Raw genomic sequence first — 9786 nt, 5'->3', positions numbered from 1 at the left:
CCATAAAAAGTTGAGATGATTCCCCCATGATAAGTTGTAGGTGTTTCCATAATGTTCATTGTTGGAATTTCCTGAGGAATTTCCCAAATAGTTAACCTCATTCATCATGGGTTGATCTGGATCATATGCATCTCCTTTATAGAAGGCTTTTTTAGTGCTGTCAGCTACAGCTTGCAATCATGTTAGATGCTGAGAGATCATATTGACCTGTTGGGTCAGGATCTTGTTCTGAGCCAATATGACATTCAGAGTGTCAATCTCCAAGACTCCTCTCTTCAGAGCTATCCCATTACTTATAGGGTTCCTCTCAGAAGTGTACATGAATTGGCTGTTAGCAACCATGTCAATGAGTTCCTGTGTCTCTTCAGGCGTTTTCTTCAAGTGGACTGAACCACCAGTAGAGTGGTCCAATGCCATCTTTGACATCTCAGAAACACCATCATAGAAGATATCTAGCATGGTCCAGTCCGAAATCATGTTAGGAGGGCACTTTCTGATCAATTGCTTGTACCTCTCCCAGGCCTCATAGAGGGATTCACCCTCTTTTTGCTTGAAGGTCTGAACTTTCACCCTGAGCTTGCTCAGCTTCTGAGGTGGAAAGAACTTGGTCAAAAATGCATTGACCACCTTTTTCCAAGAGTTTAGGCTTTTCTTCGATTGGGAATCCAGCCATAACCTAGCTATGTCCCCTTATAGCAAAGGGAAAAAGCATAAGATTATAAATTTCTAGATCCACTCCGTTAGTCTTGACAGTATCACAGATCTGTAAGAAATCAGAGATGAATATGTTGGGATCTTCCTATGGAAGTTCATGAAACTGGCAGTTCTGTTGAACTAAAGTGACCAGTTGAGACTTCAGCTCAAAGTTATTTGCACCAATAGCAGGTATAGAGATGCTTCATCCATAGAAGTCAAAAGTGGGTGCAGTAAAGTCACCTAGGACCTTCCTTGCGTGTTCTCCACCATTAAGATTGGCGGCCATGTCTGTATTTTCAGCTTCTTGTTCGAAAAGCTCTGTGAGATTTTCTCTGGAGTGTTGTGCTCTAACTTATTGTAAACACCTCCTTAGAGTCCTCTCAAGTTCAGGGTCAGGAACAAACAGAGGTTCTTTATCCCTATTCCTGCTCATAAACGAGAAGGAAGAATGCAAGAAGAGAAGAAAAAGGATTCTTTATGTTAAAGTATAGAGGTCCTTTGTGAGAGAGTTAGAAGAGGGGAAAAGAAAAGAAAGATATCTTTTAAATTAAAAGAGTTTTTGAAAAATAAATAGAAAAGGAAAAGAAGATATTTTTTTAAATAGAGGTGAGAGAAAGAGGTAAGAATTTTTGAAAAAGTAGAGAGAGAAAGAAGTAGAAAGTTTTTGAAAATATAAGAGAGAGAAAGAAGAATTAGAGAGATACTAAACTTTCAAATTTAGAATAAGATAAAACAAGTAACTAACCAACTAACAAGATTTGAAAACAAATTAAAAGATTTGATTTTGAAATTTAATTTTTAAAAGAAAGTAAAGACTTGGACTTTAAAAGTTTTAAATTTAAAAAGAAGATAAGATAGGAAGGACTTAAAGCAAAAAGATATGATAAATATTTGAAAAAGATTTGATTTTGAAATTTAAATTTTAAATTTTGAATTTTGAAATTGAATTTTAAAATTTGAAATTAAAGTAAGATAAGATAGGATTTTTGAAATTCAAAGAAAGATAAAAAAGATAAGATATTGAATTGAAAAAGATTTGAAAAGATAAGATTTGAAATTCAAAATTTGAACCTTACTAACAAGAAAACACCAAATTTAAAAATTTTTTAAATCAAGATAAAAAAAAAAGGAAACAAGATTTTCGAAATTCTGAATAAAGATAAAAGAAACATTTTTTTTATTTTTTTCGAATTAATGAAGAAAGAGAAAAACAACCAAAAGACACCAAACTTAAAATTTTTAGATCAAAGACACTAGTTTTTCGGAAATTAGAAAGAAAAACACCAAAAGACACCAAACTTAAAAATTTTAAGATCAAACAAAGAAAAGAAACAAGAACAACTTGCATACCAAGAAGAACACTCAAGAGCAAATTCAAAAATTTAAGGAAAATAAAGAACACACAAAAGACACCAAACTTAAAAATTGACACTAGACTCAACCAAAAGACAAAGAAAAGATGGATTTTGAAAAAGAAAACAAAAGACACAATTAAAAGATCTACTAAACCTTAAAGTACCTAATCTAAGCAACAAGATAGTCCGGTAGTTTGTCAAACTCAAACAATCCCCGACAATGGCGCCAAAAACTTGGTGCACAAAATTGAACTCCGCAAGTTTCACATAGATAGACCGGCAAGTGCACCAGGTCGTCCAAGTAATACCTCAAGTGAGTGAGGGTCGAATCCCTCGGAGATTGTCAGATTGAGCAAGCAATGACTATCTTGTAGATCTTAGTCAGGCGATTAGAAAAGATAGTTTTTGTGAAAAACGTATAAAAACGGAATAAAGATAGAATTACTTAATTGGTGTGAAATCAGTGATGAGAGAATGGATGAGGCTTCAGAGATACTTCCTCCTTCTGTAAATGATTAACGCCAGGTCAGTGGTCATTAATCTCCTCTACTTCAGATCAAACGCTAGGTCAGTGGTCATCCAATCTGAACGGGGGTAAAGCTCCTGCAGTCCATTCCCTTGGTGATCCTACTCAAAAATGCTACAGACAAGATCGGATCTTTCGGATCAGAGAATACTGCTTTATGATTCTAGCCGATACCACAAAGGCTCTAATCGCCCCATACCTCGGCTGAACTGATGTCTCCAAGTCCCCAACGAAGTCGTGGATTAGCCGTCTAAGAGATGTATAATCAAGCTTGTGGTTCAATACTATCCCGTCAAGAACTCGCAAGAACCCATGTAGAATAGGGATGACGGTCAAGTTACACTCCCAATTCATTAGGATGAAGAACGAAGATACATCTTAGAATAGAATCAAGCATAGGTTGAAATAGAACAATGATATTATTAATCCATAAAAATCAGCAGAGCTCCTAACCTTAACCTAGGAGGTTAGTGGCTCATAGCTTACAGAAAGTAGTAATGTAAATTTGAAAATATGGCATAAGGTCCTGAACAAGGGTGATCCTTGTTCTATATATACTAATCTAACTAAGAAGTACAAAAATATGATAGAATAGACTAGAGGTGCAAAATCCATCCTTAGGCCCACTTTGGTTGAGTACTTAGGCTGAGCTTGGCGTCCACTTTGAGGAATGAGAAGTGAACCGTGCTACCTTCTGCTCTTGGTGGGCGTTGAACGCCCATTAGGGGGTGGTTAGCGTTCAACGCCAGCTTTGGATCTCTTTTGGGGTGTTTGACGCCAGCTAGGGGGTAGCTCCTTGGCGTTCAACACCCAAAATGGGCAAGTCCTTTCATAGAAAAGTATAAATAATTATATATTTATGGAAAGCTCTGAAAGTTAGCATTTCAACACCGTTGAAAACGCGTCATTTAGACCTTTGTAGCTCCAGAAATTCTCGTTTGAGTGCATGGAGGTCAGAATCTGACAACATCTGCTATGCTTTCCTTGAATCAGACTTTGCCAAAACTCTTCAATTTTAGCCAGAAAATACTTGAAATCATCATAAAATACGCAAACTCAAAGTAGAATTCAAAAATATGAATTTTTCACTAAAACCTATGAAAACATAATAAAACATAAACAAAACATAACTAAACATTATGAAAATGATGTCAAAAAATGTATAAAATATCCGCTCATCAGGAGTCAAGTTGTCTGTTACAGAAGTGAGTGCCTCCGTCACTGATCAGTGTTCGTGGGACACCAAATCTACTAAAGATGTACTTTTGAAGGAATTTCAAAAGTTTGCGCACTTGCTGTCTGTTGTACTCCTTTGGAATGAACTTCATGGCTTTATAGTTCACAATATCTGCAAACCATGGTGCTCTCTAGATTGCAAAAAGCTGCTCATCAGGGAAAGACTTGGATACCTCAGTGATGGACAGAGGCGTCCCTGCTTCAGGCTCAATTCGGGATAATTGATCTGCCACTTGGTTTTCTGATCCTTTTCTGTCCCTGATATAAATGTCGAATTCTTGAAGAAGGAGTAGTCATCTGATTAGCCTTGGTTTAGAGTCCTATTTGGTTAGGAGGTACTTGAGAGCAGTATGGTCAGTGTAAACAATGACCTTTGAACTAATCAAATAAGATCTGAACTTATCAATTGTATAGACAACTGCTACTAGTTCCTTTTCAGTAGTGGTATAGTTCCTTTGAGCATCATTTAGAATGCGACTAGCATAATAAATGATGTACAGAAGCTTATCATGTCGCTGCCCCAGAACTACTCCTATGGCATAATCACTGGCATCACACATTAGCTCGAATGGTAGGGTCCAGTTCGGTGCAGAAATGACAGGGGCAGTGACAAGTTTTGCCTTTAAAGTTTTGAAGGCATGCAAGCAATCCTCACTAAAAACAAAAGGTGTGTCTGCAACTAGAAGATTGCACAGGAGTTTTGCAATTTTGGAAAAGTCTTTGATAATCCTCCTGTAGAAACCTGCATGGCATAAGAAGCTTCGGATGGCTTTAACATTAGTATGTGGTGGTATTTTTTCAATTATTTCCACCTTAGCTTGATCAACCTCTATTCCTTTGTATGAAATCTTGTGCCCAAGAACAATCCCTTCAGTAACCATGAAATGGCATTTCTCTCAATTTAAAACCAGGTTTGTTTCTTGGCATCGCTTTAGCACCAGGGCGAGATGGTTAAGGCAAGACACTACAAAAAATTTTGGGAAAAACGGCAGTTTTTTTGGCATTTACGGCGGTTTGAACCGCCATTATTACCAAGAATGGCGGTTTCGTACAATGACGTAATTCTAGGCGTCATTCTGGTTATTATGACGGTTTTCTGAAAATCACCACAATTTCCTAAGTTAAAACGGCAGTTTTTGAATAGGTTAAAACGGCGGTTCAAATTGCCATTATTTCCAGGGTTAAAATGGCGATTTTTGGATAGGTTAAAACGGCGGTTTGAACCGCCATTATTACCCTGACAGAGTGGCGTTTTGGTTGGTTAAAATGGCAGTGGCATTTTGATTGGTTAAAACGGCATTTTTGTACCGACATTTTTACCCTGACAGTAGCATTTTTGTTGGTTAAAATGGCATTTTTGAACCGACGTTTTACCCTGATAGTGACATTTTTTATCGTTTAAAAAAATAATTTTTACTGTCATTTTTATCGCGTTAAATAAATAATTGTGATTAAAATTTAACAATAGCAAAAAATCATAATCTATAAATGAAATATTATATAACTCGTAAACAAAATATTAATATAATATATAATTTTTTATTATTGAAAATCAAAAGTAATAACTCCTATACAAAACCTTGTCTTACTAAATTTACCAAAATACAAGCATTGCAATAAACACTAATCAATCAAATCTACCATCCAGTTCCCTAAACTATGTTAATATTTAATAATGTATTTAAACCATCTAATAAGTGATGTTTGTACTACTTAGAATATGAATATACAAGACAAGTAGCTTAGCTAAGTGATGATGAATAAGATTTGGAGGCCAAAAGTTTCCTCCTTTTCTAATTAACTTTAAAACAAGCCTGCCTTAGTTTTTTGGTCTCTTGTGTGAGTTTCATCCTAGAAACTTGCTCCAACATCTTTTTTTCTTACTCAAACACTCTAACTTTATTATCCAAACTCATCCCTTACAAAAATTTGTAGGAACCTCTCCTGTCAGAAAATTTCTATCAAGCCGGCTGTTATAAATTGAAATTATAACAATGAAAAGATGTCATTAGAAACAATATATAACTAGTCAAATAATATAAAGAGAAAAAATAAAATTAGATTGGTAGAAAGAGTCGAGAAAATTTATTAAAAACTAAAATATGAGGTAATTACTTACAGAACCTCAAGTGTCTGAACTAGTCCTAATATTTCCTAATGTCTGAACTAATAGCTGTCTCTTGGAGTATCAGAACCAATATTTGCCTAATTCAAAATTCAATTCATCATCATATTGCCCAAGAAGGCAACAGGTCACAATATAAATGAAATTGTTATTAATTAAAACTTACCTCTATAATATCATCCATTGTCAATTCAGCATATTCAATAAGAAGAGACTGAAGATTCTCAAATTCAAGTGCTCGTCTTCTCTCTGATAGTATGGCTTAATCTTTTCTACATCAACTAAGATTGTACTCTTGCTATATAAATCCTACTTGCTGCACAAAATAATGAGTGATGTAAGTGCTGCACAAAATTATAAAAAATTGAAAATTACCAGCAACATTAGAAGTACCAAATTATATCAAATCAAATGAAATAAAAGAAGAAGGACATAATCATTATCAGAAGTGAACTGTTGAATAGCAAAATAGAACTGTTAAACCTTTCAACCATGTAAATTTTGATACCATGTCATGAAATTATTTCTAGTAAATAAGAGGAGACATATGAATGATTATTGATGAAATCGTGAGTTCAAAGAGTGAAGAGATAAAAAACTAGAGTGAATTCGAGCAGAAGATCGAAGATTAGAGAAGAATAGCTATATCTCTAATATAATTCATTAGATAGATTTTCATAAACTGATCATCATTGATGACTATATATTCTAAAGTAATTACTAATTAATGAATTGGATTTTACATTTAAGATATCTTCTTTTATTTTAAAAGAAAGAAACAGTTAGCTCCATGAAAAAAAAATCAAATCTAAGGTGCTGTTATGTACAAAGTACAAATATAGATACGTCGTTAGTCCTGTCTTTTTCCCCAATAAAGAATGAATGACCATTTTAGCACGTTGGTCAATTAACGCACACAGTGGTACATGAATTAACTTTTTCCAATTTTCTTTTGTGATATTTAATTAACATTTTCTAAATGTTGTAGGGAATGAATGTTTTAGTCTTTTTATTTTAATTAATCTTGTCAAGTGTGACTTTTTATTTCACTTAAATATCAAGTACCTCATCACAGGCAGAGTTCACAGTGTTTAAACTCCTCTTGAATTCTTCAGCCTGTATCAAGTGGAAAAAATAAAGTGAAGTGAAACAAGAAAAACCAAATTGAAAACAAATTCAGATAAAACACCTTGAGAATTAGCAAACCTGAGTCCCAAACTGAATCTTGAAAGAGAACACTCTTAATTTTACCTCCACTCTTGGCACTTTCATCAGCTCCATAAAATACCAAAGCATAACAAGAACATGAAAATATTACACAGGCTGGTCCTTAGCTTGAACTAACAAATACTAAAATAGCCTTTTTTATAAGTCAATTTTTGAAGACACAAACACTTGAATCAATCATCTTATCAATTAACAGAGGAACCTCTTATAAGTTCAATATATGTTCCCCTCACAATGAACAATTTTCTTTTCACGATTACTCTATATAAAGAAAACAAAGAAAGCATGTCCTTGCTGGATTCATGTTGGGAGCTAAGCTAGTTTTGAATTTCAAAATTTCACAATGATGAACATGCAGTGGTTATAATAATAAGCACCAAAGAATCATCATCTATTTAGGTTAATTGTGTGATATGTCCAGTATTCAGAATCAGAACAAAATGTGTTGGTGTCTTGTACTTAAGATATATCTAACATGGAAACAAAAAGCATTATCATGTGTAAGAAATACATATAAATTAAATGTTTAGCACCATAATATTTGAAAGTACAACGCGCTTAACTAAGGTCTTATAGCTGTCTGAGGAAACATGATACTTTGCATCCCTCTGATGCACCAGATTTGCCCTCACCAGCCCAGGCTTCACCCCTTGTGGTGACATCATTAGTGCTGGTGCACCCAGTGGAACCCTATCTCCTGCACCAATAATAACACACAAAACTAAGCTTAATTAAACTCCTATAATATAATAACGCAAAGATTGTTAACCTCTGTCGGCCTGTCAAGTACACCAGAATGTTCCATAGGATTTAGCAAGGTTTTCAAGCTCAGGCATGGCAATCATCTCTGGAACTCTTGGGCTTATTAATAGACCCAACTTGACCTGCACCATCCAAATCAGTCTAAGATAAAATATTTATGACACAGGAAAAAAAAATAAAAATAGAGAATGAAAGTGAAAAACCTCATAAGCATGAGAGTGCCAAAGCTTCTTCTCCTCGTCAGGCAGATCTTCAAAGATCCTATCAAAAATGATATACTCCACACCTGGCACGCATTCATATGGAGTGAGCGAGTAAGTTTAAATAACAAGAAGAAACATGCATGCATGATGCATGGGAAGTGAGGGAGTAATTAGACCGAGGAGGTGGGCATTGGCGTCGTCAAAGTCATAGACAGCGCACTGGAGGAAGTCCTGGTTGAGGCGGGAGCAGTAGTGGTGAGTCTCGATCTGGCGAGACATGTCGTGGCTGTAGATAGCGAAGGAGCAAACGTGGTAGCTGAACTGCTTCACGGGTTTGAGGGAGTGAAGCATCATGGCGCCTTTGTAAGGTATGAGCATATAAATGACAATCTTGTCAAGTTTCAAACATAGTAAAGTTTCCTTCAATTTTCTAGTGCTCAATCTTCAAGTTAGTGAATGAAGATTTTCATTTCCTTCTTTTGTTTGTTTTCTTTTCCTTTAAGTAACATGAGTTAGAACAACACTATATTGTTTCCTGGTTTCATCACTTCTAAAACAAATTTGTTGAAATCAAATTGGGTTATTCTTTATTGCAGAATTATGTTCAATCATTACTGTCACTGACATAGCGGTAAAATAATAAACCGGTGAAAGTTAAATTGAATATAACTAACGGCTTTTCCTTCAAGAAAGTGAAGTAAATTTCTTACTTGGTTCACAAAGCTCACTAGACCTGCCAATCTCTCCATTGCAGTAGACATGTTTGGAGTGTTAGTTTGTTCTTTAAGTTGTCCTGCTACTACAGATTCTAAAACCATTTGTTGAAGTTTGTCCATGCCTTGTGAAAGAGTATCTTCTGCTTGCTGACAAGATTTTCCAAGGTTGCTTATGTTTGACCTTTGTTGCTCTGTCATGGTTTCAATCCTAGGGACCAGAATCTGCAATCTAAACGTTTTTTTTTTAATTATTAATAATGCATCATATCACCATTTACATGCAAAGCTGGTGCTCTCATTCACAATGAGGAAGCTTTCTCAACATCTTTTATTTAACTAGATAGTAAGCATCACCTTTAGAATTTCTAAGGGGCAAAAGCCTCCAATCCAGAAGAAAAATTGTTCAAACACCTTTATGATCTTTTATATACCTCTGCATCAGCAAGAAAATTAAAAATTGAAAGCCAAAATACACACTTACATCATTCAAACATTAACACAACATTCATGGAACAGATTAGCAGTGCTTTGTGTCTCTTCATTATTGCATTTAACCATCATTCAAACACTTACATCAGAAAATACACACACGCCATGTTTTGTACTAATTTCGGACAAATGATACAGATTAATCAGTTCAATAGAACATATTAGGTCTCAAACTAAATAAAATCAGAAGCAAAAAAACAACAACACAACAGGAAAGGCAGCAGTAACAAGCTAACAACAACAACATCACAAAAGATCAATGAAAGTTAAAAACACAATAATAAAAACAGAACCAGCATTCTTTGTTTCTTCGTACTAGAGCATGAAGTAGATCTAAAAAAATGAAGAGTTACCTATTAGAAGTGATAGAGATCGCGAAACCAAACTGTAAGAGCTTGATGAAGGCAGCAACAACGGCGTTGCTTGCCACGGCAAGGAGATGAGCCAGATT

The 9786-nt window shown here is 35.0% G+C and overlaps 1 non-coding gene across 1 annotated transcript; it reads left to right on the top strand.

Annotated features, from left to right (window-relative positions):
- Window positions 1-470: 470 nt before the first annotated feature.
- LOC112780250 (small nucleolar RNA R71) lies at window positions 471-579 on the top strand. Its single transcript, XR_003191100.1, has one exon. It is a non-coding gene; the product is annotated as a small nucleolar RNA R71 (small nucleolar RNA).
- The last annotated feature ends 9207 nt before the right edge of the window (window positions 580-9786 follow it).

This window comes from Arachis hypogaea, chromosome 19 (assembly GCF_003086295.3).
Source record: "Arachis hypogaea cultivar Tifrunner chromosome 19, arahy.Tifrunner.gnm2.J5K5, whole genome shotgun sequence".
Classification (NCBI taxonomy): Eukaryota; Viridiplantae; Streptophyta; class Magnoliopsida; order Fabales; family Fabaceae; genus Arachis; species Arachis hypogaea.
The sequence above is the reverse complement of the archived record's forward strand: the minus strand, read 5'-3'. Positions and strand labels throughout refer to the sequence as shown.